The following is a 14018-nucleotide window of genomic DNA, read 5'->3' as shown; positions in this document are numbered from 1 at the left end:
TCCCTTGGGCTCTAGTACTAAGCAATAATGCATAACTATACCCTATAACCATCTCTCATAAATCTGTTTTCAGGTAAAAATCTGTATGGCTTTGTAATCTAATAGAGCAGCACAAATTAAGTAAAACTAATTTCAATTACATGCAAGTCATCAAATAGTGTAGTATTTTTGCATGTTTGCATTTACTTTTGCCAAACACAGTGCATTGTCCTCTGCGTTACAGGTGACAGGAAACATCCTGCAAGCCTTTTAGCAAGCTCATGGTACTGGCTAGAAGTTGTGTCGATCTTCAGACTTGTTCGGAGTTGTATGGCCAAATGGGCGAGTAGTGCATGATAATTTCCATGTCCTACATAGGCCCCATTAGACAGTATTGGTTTCCTGACTGTCTGTCTTACAGGTCAATTTTGGTTAAAGAATTTTTAACTCCCTTGATAACATGCGTCAGGTAGCTGTCAAACTCCCTTGCTGCACAGACCATAAATTGACAGGACTCTAATTTTACCTTAAATCACTACTTGATGGTTTGGTGTTATTGTAGTCACTCAACATCACTACAGACCCTATGCAGAATGTCTCAAATGTGATGGCGTGGCACAAAGACTGTGCTACACAGTCCGGTGTCAATTTGCAGCAAAAATAACTTGAGGTATGCCTCTGAAATGCTAGAATGTTTCAGTCCAGGGAGCTAGAGTTCACAGCTCATGCATAAATTAAGTGCATTTTGTATCAAAAACTTGTATGAACTGCAGTTTTTAGAAGCAGTTGAAGAAGCAGAAGAAATGTTGGATGGATGGAATTTGAAGCAGATGGGATATTTTCTCAAGGTAAGTAGAGCAGGGTCACTAACCCTGTTTGTGCATTGTCAGCCTGTGAAATCTTCTAGCACCACTCAATTGAGAGAGACTTCGAACTTTTCAAGCTCTAGAGGAGGATGAGTTTTGGAGGGGGGGAAAAAAAGCTTGCAGTAAGGTAGGCAGTAACTTGTAATTTCATTTTAATCTAGAAGCAAGCAGTGGTGGAACTGTTTTGAAGGCAGATAACTTTGGTTATATTTTTATAAATAGTATTTTAATTTCAACACATAATTTTTGAAAATTGAAAATACTGTAAAAATGTGGTAAAATACTTTCTCAACCTAAAAAAATCACAGATAGGAGCATCTCCAGATTGGAGGTACTAGAATTAATTTTTTTCTTCAATTGCCTGTCAGAAATCAACCTCAATAATACCAAATAATAAGCTTTTAAAAAGGCATGAACTGCAGTGACAACGACGTGGGTGCAACTATTTCTTCTTCTTTGATGCTTTGGTGTTCTGCCAAAACTTAGGACTTGATGGATGAAGGAACAGGAAAAGAGTCAAATGGGCCTAGGAAGTACAACTGCATAAGTAATTAGGGGGAAAAAAAAATCCTTTACTTCCTATGTCCCAGACTGTTTTCTAGCACTATCAAAACCGAGAAAGTACAGAAGGGGTAGAGAGCAGAGAGGAAATCCTCTGATCTGATGTCAGGTGGCAGACTATGCCAGCAGGCAGCATCGGAAGTGTTTGGAGAGTTAATTTCTCGCCTCTCAGGGAATTCATACACGGTTGGAAGAGCAATGATAGCTCACACTGACTGAGCATCCTGGCCCAAGATCTCCAAGAATGTAATGTTCAGATTCTGCAAAAGAATAAACTATGCAGAATTCAAACTCTTTGTCATTTGCATGCCATTAGGTGGGACCATGTCAAACCTCTGAAGTGTTTTGCTGTCCTGCCACAAGTCTTTCCCTGAGGTTAAAACTAAAGGCACAGTTGCACTTCCATGTGTTGTGTTGTTTGTTTCTGAACGCGTTAAGTATCTCACCGCAGTAAGGCTCCATAAACTGCCTGCCTGTGGCACATCATCAATGAGGAGTGCTGTAATACCTGTGCCAGAGTGCACAGCCTGCGATTTCTGAAAATCCCAGATGTTTCATTGTGTGTGTGTGGGGGGAAATATTCTTAGTGAATTAGGAAACTCTGAGCCTGCAGTGCTATGTGCTTCTGAGTCACTTGTATTGTAATGTTTAATGTAAGCATCTACATCCTGCAAGTATTTGAACCTTAGATGATCCTTAAATCCTATGATGGTCTGCATGGGAGAGCATGGTCTGCATAAGCACATAGTCACCTGAAGGCACATCCTTCAATTGAGCTGCTTTTCCTGCTTGCTACTGCAGGGAAGAGAAGGAGCAAAAATATCTTGCTGACCTGTATTAGCAAATTATGCTTAAGGGCACATAGCGATTTTTAAGCTTTTTTTTTCTTTCTTTTTTTACCTAGTCATTGTAATTTTGACAGTTCCAAAGAGCAGGGCTAAAAAATGGTTATTCATCAGCCAAAGCCGAGTATGTTTATTTTCTTTACAAATAAGAAGATCAAACAGCCTTTTGTTTGAATTAAACATTTCATGTCAATAAAAAAGTACTGCTAATATTGAATTTGATTTTTTTTTTACAGTACAAAGACACAAAGACATTTCAAAAATAAAATAATTCTCAGCTGAAAGAAATTGATAGGGAATACAAATATCGGAATTAAGTGTAGGGGTGTTCTTTTCAGGATTTTTTTTTTTTTCCCTGCTGATAATAAACAGCCCCCCAAACTGTCAGTGGTCATGAACCCTGTGGTAAGTTCTCTTTTTCTTTATTATATTTTTTCCCTTTTTAATAATAATAATAAAAAAGCCTTTGTTCTGATCATTTAGCAAGATGCCCTCCATTATGAAGAAGTACAGAGAGTGCTGCTCACCTGTGTCAGGGGCAAAGATGGGTGAGCATGGGACCAGCCTGCTCCTACTTGTAGCTGTGTGGCACAAATGAAGTACCGGTGTAAAGCACACAGAGGGCATCTGGGTGACATTTCTCTGCCCTGCTTTGGCCAAGCTGCTGGGTGCTTGCCTTGTCTTGTTGCTGCAAGTAACTTTAAAAGAGCTGTGATTTGCACTGAAAGGCTTTCTGGGGTTTGATCCCAAGCCTAGGAAGTTGGGTGGATTGTGTGCCAAGTTGAATGGTCTTGGCACAGAGCTGTTTGGGCCTGACCTTCGCCAAAGTTTAGGGAGTAGAAGGATTTGTGAAAGCAAGCAAGCAACACCCTCTGGGTGTATAAAAGCTGACACTATTACTTCAACAGCAGCAGAAAACCTAAATATTTCTTCCACAAATGTGAGAATCTGCCTAGTAGGACCAAGGTGCCTCACAGCCAGCTGGATGGCCAAGCTGTGCTTCTCCTGCTTTTCCCGCCTTGCTCCCATCCCTGCCTCAGGGACTCTCCCAGGATACCCAATGTAAGTGGGATGGATGTGCCACTCAGCGCTGTGCCTGCGCCCTTGTGACTGTTCACTCAACTTCTGCTGAGATTTTGGCTAACGCAGCTCATGCTAAGGCCTGATGTATGCTGGGAGCGGTGCCATTAGGTCAAAACGACAGCGCCATGTAGGCAGGACAGATGGCCAGAAAGAACTAAAGGGCTATTATGTAGCTATTGTCATCTGCAAACTGCTGTCTGTCTTAGTCTGGCAGTTTCATCAGAATCTGCTCGTTTGTGGAAATGGTACAGACCAAACCTCCAAGCCGCAAGGCAGAGCGAACCATCTTACCTAAAAAGCTTTTGAAGTGGATCCCACGACAGCTGGACCGCTGAGGCTTTCATCCTCCATGGTGTCATACAGGGTATGCCCACGCTGTTACAGGGGAGGAAGGATGAGCACTTTCACCACTGGCTAGGTAACTTTCTCATAGGTGCACAAATTGAGTTATGGGTTATAAGTTATGTATTAAATGAGCTATGTAACTTTATGACTTGAATGGTGAATAAGTGAATTCACGTGATTGATTAGTCTAGGCAAAAGGGGACTGAACTCCTGTTTGTTGTGTTAGTTTGTCATGTTTCTTGATGAGCTCATGAAATGAAGTTTAAATCAGAGTATGTTGCTCTGTAAATTTGAGAGATGCAAATGGACTGTGACAGCCCTATGTGATGACTGGCTGCCTCCCTGCAAACATTTGGAGAGGAACAGCGTGACCTTGTAGCTGCAGGATGGGGTGATGGTGAGAGTCAACCTGATGTTGCTGCCTCAGCTGTGGTTTGGGGATATCATTTCAGAGGACAATGCTCCCTACCCGTCTGCTTTTTGTTTTGTCACTGTGAAGGCATGCAATAAAAAAAGTTACCAAAGTTTTTAATGGGTTTAGTTTTCCACTTTAAAGTCAAGGATATTATTACCCAAACAAAAGCAATGGAGAATAGTTCAAATAAACTTATTCCTTTACATATTATTCCTGTATAATATATAATATTCCTGTATATTATACAAATCCCCTAATGTTTAATTTGATAAATTCTAAGTAGTTATATATCTTAGTGCTTCCACCTATGGCTTTAGGACTAACTGCAGTAACCAACACTGAAGTAACCAACCACTTAAGTATTCACGATGCCACTTAGTAAGTATTCATGATACAAATGTTGTGTTACTTCTATAATTTAAACGGTTAATGATATTACATGGTTATATGGTAGTCTTGCTCAATAATAATGCCATCATAAATTACAAGCAACATTGCAAAATTGCTTCTCCCTTGTTACTGAGTGAAATTGTTTATTAAATTGCTCAGTAATGTGCATAAGTTTATTATCTATTGTTAAATATGTATATATACACTTATGTGATCTTCTTATCAGAATGCATTATGAAATCATCTGAAGAAAAACTGTTAGCTTCCTATATGGCATAGTACAGTGTAGCGCAACTGAATGCATCACAGAAGACAGAGCTTCTGAAGGATGTATTGCTGCTCCTGCTGAAGACACAAACCAACAGAACGCTGGTGAACTTCAATAGGGCTCCTCTTTAATGCTGGCATTTTTACATAACTGAGTCATGCACAATGTATTTCTTTAGGATGGAAAGAATGAAGAGGAACGCATTGTATATGTGAATATATATATGTGTGTATACACCACTTATATTTCATGTATGCAGGAACACACTTAAAGCTCCTTCAGACTTTCTGCTCTTTATATTTAAGAGCCATTATTCACTGAAGAAAGCAGCAGTGGTTCTTGGAATCAGGACGGGTAATGTAATTGCAGTGAAGTGTGATAAAAGGTAAGACATGCCATGCCTATCAAAAATGTTTTCTTGCTCTTAACTACTTCTGATGCAGTGTGCCTTCAGTTCTGCCTCCTAGCAGGAATCCCATTTCGTAAAATGAACTCTGACTGGTTTGAAGAAAATTCACTATTCCTGAAAAACAGGGTTCAGTTTTACAAGTTGCTTTTTGTAGGTCTTTATTCAGGTCTTACCCTATTTAGTTTGAGTAAAAAGTGGCTGTTGTGCCTGAGGGAAAAATGGAGTAAAAAGTATTGGACTCTCCTTAGATGTATTGCACAATCTTGTTGCTTATTTGCCTCTAGGAGATGGTGCTCTTTGGTGTGAGTCAAGGTGGTAGAAAGTGTTTTGGGCAGAGAATGGGATTCGGTGTCCTTGCCACCTTCTGCACAAAGAGCAGTGCGTTGCTCAGCCATTTCAGGAAACTTGGGGAAGAAAACCGATGTGGGACAAAATAGATTCCTCCTTTTTTACCTCAGCCTTTCCAGGGGTGTGATAATCTTCCAGGTGCTCCTACCCGTAATACATATTGTTGGGGCAGTAACAGCCCAGGAGCTTGGGTTGGGGTGGGAGGCCCTTGCTTAGATCAGAGGGTCTCCTTGGGGCACAGGTGGGAGTGCAAGAGACCTGTCTTTTCTTTCCAAATTAAAGGATTTGCCCAAAGGGGTTTGGGTCTACTGGAACTCGCGGTGGTGGGAAATTGGCCTCTTAAGCTAGGGCAGCATTGGCCGGAGTCTATCTTCTTCTGCGCTTCTGTTCAAGCACTCGCTATTATTTTCAGTCTGTCTGAATTACTTTCATTTTAGACCTGTCTTGTTTTATTTAGAAGGTCGTTTTTTTTTTTTCTTCTCACAGGAATGTGACCTTCTGTCTTCTACATAAGGCTAGTGGAACAGGTGCAGTAGTGGTTTCAAGGAGAGGTTTACAGATATATTTCTTTTCTATTTGTCGCTCTTGGAATATGTGCAGGTCTTTAGGGCATATCTCTTTAGTTCTGTTTCAGGCTTTTTCTTGTTAAAAGAATATGTAAGTTCTGTTTCATTGAGGAGGAAAAAAACCAAACAAACAAAAACCCCAAAAAACCTCACAACACCCACACCAGCTATTACTGAATTCTTTATTATTTCCTGGCATTGCCAAAATGCAAACTGGCAGTCTTGAGGGGTGGAAACCCCTCACCTTGATCTCTTTACAAACTGTGTGTGCTGTCAAATTCTGTGAGAAGCATCATGAAACAAAATTAGGGAGCAGGATGAGGGGAAGGCTGTTTGTTTCTTAGATCTTACATAATGGGTGAGAACCAAGTGTTTGTGTTTAAACTTTGATACCTTTCTTCCTGTTTTCTTCTCTGCTTAATGCAGCATCTTGTGGAGCCTACATGGAACTCAGTTTGTAGTACCTGTATTTAAAAAGCACCCTTTCTTTCTGTGGTGCTCTCTAGTTCAATATTTATCCGCTTTTGCACAATCCGATTATTAAGGTTGAGACGTCCCAGGCATTTAAGAGGGAAACTCCCACCCCTCAATGCACATACTTGTTCCCACCACCACGAATCCCAAAAGTTCAAGGTATTGCCATAGGTTCTCCTTGGCTCCTTGACCCCATTCTTTTTTGAGAAAGCAGGGCAAACTGAAGCAGTTCCAGACAACGTATTTCTCCCTGGTTTGCTGCTCTGCAACATGGAGGATAGTCACAGTTATACGATGTATGGTCATATCACGTGAGATGAAATTGAGATTGAGGGGAGAAAGAAAAATCAACTGAGTGATGTTGCTTCTGTCCACGACAGCATGAGGTAAAGAAGATAGGTATCGCTAAGATGTCTGGAAAAAAAAATGCGATATTCCCTGTAGTCTTTTATTTTCATATTGCTGTCTATCATTGTTATTCTTATTTTTGAAAGGTTACAAATATATGATGGCTCCACTCCCTGTTGCCTCAATGATTGAATCTGTTGACTCAGTCTCTGAATCTCTAGTTTGAAACACTGACAGGCAACTCAGAAACTTACCACATTCTCACATCTGTAACTTTTCTTCGCTGATACTCAAAACTGATATGGACTCTTCCCTCTCCCGGAGCCCCTCCTCCCGCTCTCCCCTCGGGGCTCGCAGGGCTGTTTCTCACCCGGTTTCCCTCAGCCCTGGCTGCCGGGCAGCGTTTTGCCCTTTCTGAGCCAGGCTTTCCCCGCGGCGCCCGCCCGTGGCTGAGGGGCTCAGCTGTGCCCTGCGCTGGGGCCGTTGGAGCCGGCTGGAACCGGCTGTGTCCGGCACGGGGCAGCCCCGGCCCGGCAACACAGGGGCCGCCCCGCAGCATCCCATGGCCAACACCTGGGGACCTGCACCTAACACAAAATTTAAAGATCAAATTGATATAATCACGTTAAAATTTTAAGTAAGGACACTGAAAAAGCCAAAAATACTGGTTTGGAAGGTGTTTGCCTGAAAGAGGTTTGGGCGCAACAGTTGACTTCTCCTAGTTTGGGGAAGAAGCCCCTTGGACCACAAATGGCTTTAAAAGGTGTTTCCTTAGTAAATGTAGTCGTCCATAGCATAAAATATTAAGGGGAAGGTTGGCCACGGTAGTGTGGATCAGCAATCTGGTGCTCCAGCTTGCTTCTGGCCCAAGTCACCTGAGCGAGGCGGCGAGGGCAGCTGTGGGGTGACATGGCCTCCCCCCGCGGCGGGGCTGAGGTGGGGCGTGAGCACAGGCAAACACCAGGGGCCTGCAAAAGGGTTGTAAGGCTCCCCGTGTGTAAATGGCATAGCATCGCTTTTTACCAAAGTCTAGGTAGTTCTTGGATGAAAAAGGGGCTGGGGAAGATGAACTTGGGAATCAGTTCTTCCTCTAGTGCAGGCTTTTATTTTTTCTCAGCATGAAATGATGGCTGGTAAAATTTGCAGATGACGTGAACTTAGTAGCATGGTAAATAATACGGAACATAGAGTACTCTGAATAGTCTTAAGCATAGAATCTGATACCTGATTTCCTAATCAGAATAATCAGAAGAATAAATGACGTTATTCTCTTTGTGGTGGGTGTTTTTTCTCTCAATATTTGACACTGGGAAAACGATTCCAGCTGACTTGGAGGCTGAAATACTGAAAATCAAAAGACAGGTTGTTGTTTTCACTCTCATTTTTAATGTTAATGTGCAGTTGAATCCGATAATGCTATCTGAAATCTGGCAGCATTAACTCATAAAAAATTGCCGCTGATACTGATTGTTAAAGACAGAGCAGGAGATATATATAGATATATATATAGATATTCCCCCCCTTACTCCCCCCTGGAAATAATAAAATAGTTGAAAAATCTGTTTTTGAAGCGAATGAGAACTGTCTGTTAATTTGTGTCAAATTCTGGCCTGCTGTTTCGGCCAGTTTTCTCCAAATTGGAGGAAAACTTGAAAAGCTTCACTTTGATATATTTTTAAATGAAACATGTTGACTCTGCGTTGGCTCACAGCTCAGCTACTTTAGAAAGAAACTTAAAATTATTGCAGTATTCAGTGCCTAAGTATTTCATTTCAGGTTGATCTGAAATAGGGGCTTTTGTTATTGTTCAGTTGTTTTTCACATTGCTGATACACCTGCTTATGTGTTTGGGAAGAGAGCCAAGAAAGCTCAGAAAATGTTCTTCAGCTACATTACCACCACAGCAGAAATAGGATCTACATTTGCAAAAGCACTTAAGAGCTTGTGGTGTCTTTGGATAGGTTCCGATTAAAAGTAATGGAAGTTTTCTGATGGACAACAATACTTTGGTTATGTTGTGTGATGGATATATAAGACTGTTTGACATAAAAATAGAAGCAGTCCTACAGATAAGGTGTCGTTATATTTTGGGGGTTTTTTCTTTTTTGGAAGAACACCTTTTTTTTCCAGTTCATCCTGAAATGGAATAGGGATTTGAGAAATGAGAAGAGATGTGATAGTAAAGAGGAACGTTCTTCATCATTCATTGCAGAGATAAGTTCTGCTAGAGTTATGAGGAAAACATAATATGTTTTCCGAGACATTTTTGAGCTCATGTGGACTTGCAAAATCTTCTGTCACTTTCAGGGTTACATCCCACTTTATCAGTGCCACAGCTGGTACTACCATGGAGCCTTTGATCCCCTTTTTTGACACTGTTGACATATATGAGAAGCACAAGCTCTGGATGCATGAGGATGTAAGGCTTTCTGGAAATAATGCTTGGCATTCTGATAAGCTTAAAAACTGGAATTAGTTCTGTAGGTACCGCTTTCCTGAGTTTATGAAACGAATGGCGTATTTGCCTGAATGGATGTTATCAGAAAAAAATACAGAAGAGGATATAGGTCCAGTATAGGTAGTGCTTGTTTACAAAAAAGGTTGCCTGCACTTATGCAGTAATATAGCAAATCCCTCTTCTAAGATGGTGGTTCTTGCATCAGCTAAGCCAACTGCAAAAATTAAACACACCGCCTGTGAAGCATATAACATTTGAGCTCCTGAGTTACTCTATGTCTTCGGCATTGTCATTTAGTACCCTCCAATTTTAGGGATACTTGGCTTGTAACAAAGTAAGGTTGATTATGCTTCCTAAGCAACATTCTTAGCTCTGGTATAACTGTGTGGGTGTCGGGGGGAAAGTAGCTAGTTTTGGTTTTGGGGTTTTGCAGCTGTTGTGAAGTGGTATGAATAATTATGGTTTATATCTTTAGCCAGTTTTGGTATTGTGTTTACTAAAGAGGTGGACTTTTTTTTTTCCGAATTTTGAAGTTTATAGGAGCTTTAGTCCATTAGGCCCTCCTGAAAAACCTCTAGATAGGTGCTATAAATAGGCTTGCATGCCTCATTAGGAAACCATTTTAAGGAAATAGTCTGTTGCACATAAAAACAATTGAATGCTGATGTGATTAGCATTGATTTCTTTCATAGTACAAAGGCAGTATAATAGAAGTAAAATGAACTTATTCCACTGAAATCACTGTGTCCTGTAAAGATATTCTAATTTCTACAAAATGAAGAGGATGTCAGACTAATTATGTGGGGAAAAATAGGAAAACTTGTTGTAAAGCTGCCTTGCTCTGACAGCTGCTGTTTTGGTACTTCAGAGCTAGGAGCTCAAGATATTTGAAAAGGATGATTACAGTGAATAAAGAATATAGAGGCAAATTGTTTTCTTACACTCACGTAACCCAACTATTTGCAAGCTCACTTTCATATGAAATCATACCTTCACTGAAAATAGTGAAAGGTGGATTGGCGTAAAGGTGACCAGAATACAGTCCTTTGTGTATTTGAGTTCTTGTTATGGTGCTGAATCTTGCTCATCTTACTGATGCATCAAAAAATGTTCAAGCCAGTAGGACTATTTGTATAGCTATAGCCTGAATCAAATACAATCAGTTTATTATCTACTATAATAAACAACAGAATGGTATAGAAAACCACCAGTATGGTGCAGGCCTTCATAATACTTGTAATATGGCATCAACCTCCTTTATTTTTTTAATATATTGGTTTTGTCCTCTAATTTTGCTGGGGGAAGAGGGGTAAGCTGTAAGTTTCTTTTCCTCTTTGAGTTTCTTTCTGTATAATACTTGAATAATTCATTGAACAGTTTATATTCCTAAGATGAAATATCTAATGGTGGTTGCAAATCTTTCCCTGTTTTATTATGAGTGTAAGTCAATCATTTTATGCAGGCTTCATGGGGTGGTGGCCTGATGATGTCTAGGAAACATTCTTTTCAACTCAAGGGCATTGAAAGGTGAGCACAAGAGCAAGGTGTTTGTGATTTTTATTTTTTTTTTTTTCCTTTCAGAGTAGATAATATTTTTCTCTTGTCTTTCTCACCGTGTTGCTGCTCATTTAAATCTCTCCCTGCTTTCTGTCTCTATGCAATGAGATTTGGCATCCAGGAAAAAAATAATAATAAAAAAAGGCAAAAAAACCAACCCCCCCAAAAAAACACCAAAAAAAAAAAATCAATCCTGGTCACCTTAAAAAAAAAAAAAAAAAAAAAATAATCCCAGCCTCTCTTTGCCTTCTTGCTGTATTAAACTTTTCTTGAACATATCTTCCATGTATTTCCTTTTCCTGCCACAAGCGTTACAGCTTCATCAAGCTGTTGCTTTTGCTTAAAATATTGCACAACAACTTATTTCCTTATCAACTGTTGGCCTTCTTTTTCCTTCAGTTTTCTTCTTGGAATTGCTTTCCTCTTAAGGATGACGTCTCCCCACTTCTGTACCCTGATTTGTCATCCTATGTCCCTGACCTAGAACTGCAAGCCTTTTCAGGGTGTATTTATACTGTAGACCACAGTGCCGTGTGGGTACATGCAAGTAGTTTAAAACTCAGAATCAAGGCAAATTAGCCCATAGTGCTCCTGTGAAGGTATGTTGGTTTTACTATCAGTCTAGCCTGGGGAGTCTATACTGTACTGTGGTGAACAGCATAGCTATAACACGTGGCACAAATCATGTGATATGTAAACTGATGGTCATATATATAACTGTTTAAGCTCCTCTCTGCGTGGAAACAATTTGGAGTACTTAAGAGGTGCAGCCTTTAACATCTAGATAGTGCTTTATGTTACATTTGATTTCTATGGCCCATGCTGTTATTTGGAATCCATACAAGCTGATGGGGGCTACACTTCAGTGTTCCACCTTCCTCATCTGCTAAAAAGTAACATGAGTGGGCCCATTTTTCTATTATAATGCACTTTGTTTGACTCCTGTGAGCAAGTTTGAGGTCCTGTTAATACTAGAAGTTCATGAAGTTCAACAACACCAAGTGCAAGGTCCTCCATCTGGGTCGGGGCAATCCCAAGCATCAATATAGGCTGGGCAGTGACTGGCTTGAGAGCAGCCCTGAAGAAAAGGACTTGGGGGTGCTGGTGGACGAGAGGCTCAACATGAGCCGTTAGTGTGCACTAGCAGCCCAGAATGCTAATCATATCCTGGGCCACATCAAAAGAAGCATGGCCAGCAGGTCGAGGGAGGTGATTCTCCCCCTCTACTCCACTCTCGCGAGACCCCACCTGGAGTACTGTGTCAAATTCTGGAGCCCCTACTACAAGAGAGATACGGACATACTGGAATGTGCCCAGAGAAGGGCCACGAGGATGATCAGGGGGCTGGAGCACCTCTCTATTGAGGACAGACTGAGGGAGTTGGGGTTGTTCAGCCTGGAGAAGAGAAGGCTCCGAGGAGACCTTATAGTGGCCTACCAGTATCTTAAGGGGGCCTACGAGAAAGCTGGTGAGGGACTTTTTAGGATGTCGGGTAATGGTAGGACTAGAGGGAATGGATTAAAACTAGAGATGGGATGATTCAGATTGGACGCTAGGAAGAAGTTCTTCACCATGAGGGTGGTGAGACACTGGAACAGGTTGCCCAGAGAGGTGGTGGAAGCCTCATCCCTGGAAGTTTTTAAGGCCAGGCTTGATGGGGCTCTGAACAGCTTCGTCTAGTGGGAGGTGTCCCTGTGCATGGCAGGGGGGTTGGAACTAGATAATCTTTGAGGTCCCTTCCAACCCTAACAATTCTATGATTCTATGAAAGCTGGCTTACCACTTGGACAGAAGCATCAGTTCTTCTTTCTTTGGAGCTTTAGGATAGCTTGTGTAGCCAACCTTGTCCTCTGTTGTAGAATTTATATCACTGAGGCTTCCTGCTACAGAACCATTACGTGATCAAGAGGGAGAGGGTTTCCTATTCAACTGGTGTCAAATGAGTAGAGAAACGTGTTCCCAGGAGCCTCCTTGTGATACTACCCTACAGGTACACTCTGTAGAGAAGATGTATGCAAGGACAGTGATCAGGTCCACTTCTCAACTGTTTCAAAAAGACAGAGAGGGCTCAAGAAAAGCATAAAATGGTTGCATATCTCTTTACAGATTCTTAGACCCACAAGAAGCATTATTTTGTTAGCAAACACCTAAAAAGTAATGCAATGTCTTTGAGCCTGCTTCTGGATTTCTGACAACTCTCCCCAAAAAGGAACAAATAGTTCTGCAAGGTTGTGTAAGCCAAGCTTATATTTGCTTATGCATTTATAAATATAGAGATTTAAAATTGAAAGGCCAAATTATTATCAGGTTTGCATGGTACAGTATCTCATTTGGGATTCTTCCAAAAAAAACCAGACTTCTTTTTCTAAGCTGTTGCAAGTATTTGCAAGTACAATGAATTAAAATATTTGAGAGGGCTTCTATCAGAGCCCAGGGCTAGTTTGTTACTCTAAGTATTGTCTCTTTGTATAAATCAGAAGAGTGGACTACTTGCTTCTCTCACCTTTTCATTAAAATACCTATGGAAGCTGCCATTCTTTCAACAGCAGAGCTTGCTTGCTAAACCAATGCCTGGCAAATGGAATATACAACAATAAAAGTTAAATCATCCCTTGTACTGCTAGGTACCTTAGTACACTGTGTGGAGTTCAGTGTATCTAGGAGTTTTATTTGCAGTAGAAGTCAGCATGCGGTAGGGAAAGATGTAAATTTACAACATGTTAGTTACTTCTATTTCCTTATGCAAGTCGTTCTTCAAATACTCAGCATGGGGTAGCTTTCAAAATGCAGCAACCAAAGTCTCATGGAGATACTTAGAGCCCACACAGGGAACGTAGCATTATTTTATAGCCTAGCTAAATGCTCACGAATTTTCTCCTGTAGACAAGCCACAGGATAATGTTGTGTTGGGTGCATTAATTATCTGTAGGGGTTTGTAGTCTTTAACCTTGACACTGTATGGCAAATCGACTTAACTCACCTATGAGAGATTATTATGAAAAGTTAACAGGGTTGCTTACTTGATGGTTAGGTTTACCAAGGTCTCTGTTGTCATTCTTAGCCACAGGAGCAACAGAAAACATTGTCTTAGAGGTAAAATTAAATG

General features: G+C 40.9%; 1 pseudogene; it reads left to right on the top strand.

The window, feature by feature from the left end:
* The first annotated feature begins 793 nt into the window (after positions 1 to 793).
* Positions 794 to 11802, top strand: LOC141738351 (glutamate decarboxylase 1-like; annotated as a pseudogene).
* Positions 11803 to 14018: the final 2216 nt, after the last annotated feature.

The sequence above is a fragment of the Larus michahellis genome, chromosome 2 (genome assembly GCF_964199755.1).
Source record: "Larus michahellis chromosome 2, bLarMic1.1, whole genome shotgun sequence".
Lineage (NCBI taxonomy): Eukaryota > Metazoa > Chordata > Aves > Charadriiformes > Laridae > Larus > Larus michahellis.
The sequence above is the reverse complement of the archived record's forward strand: the minus strand, read 5'-3'. Positions and strand labels throughout refer to the sequence as shown.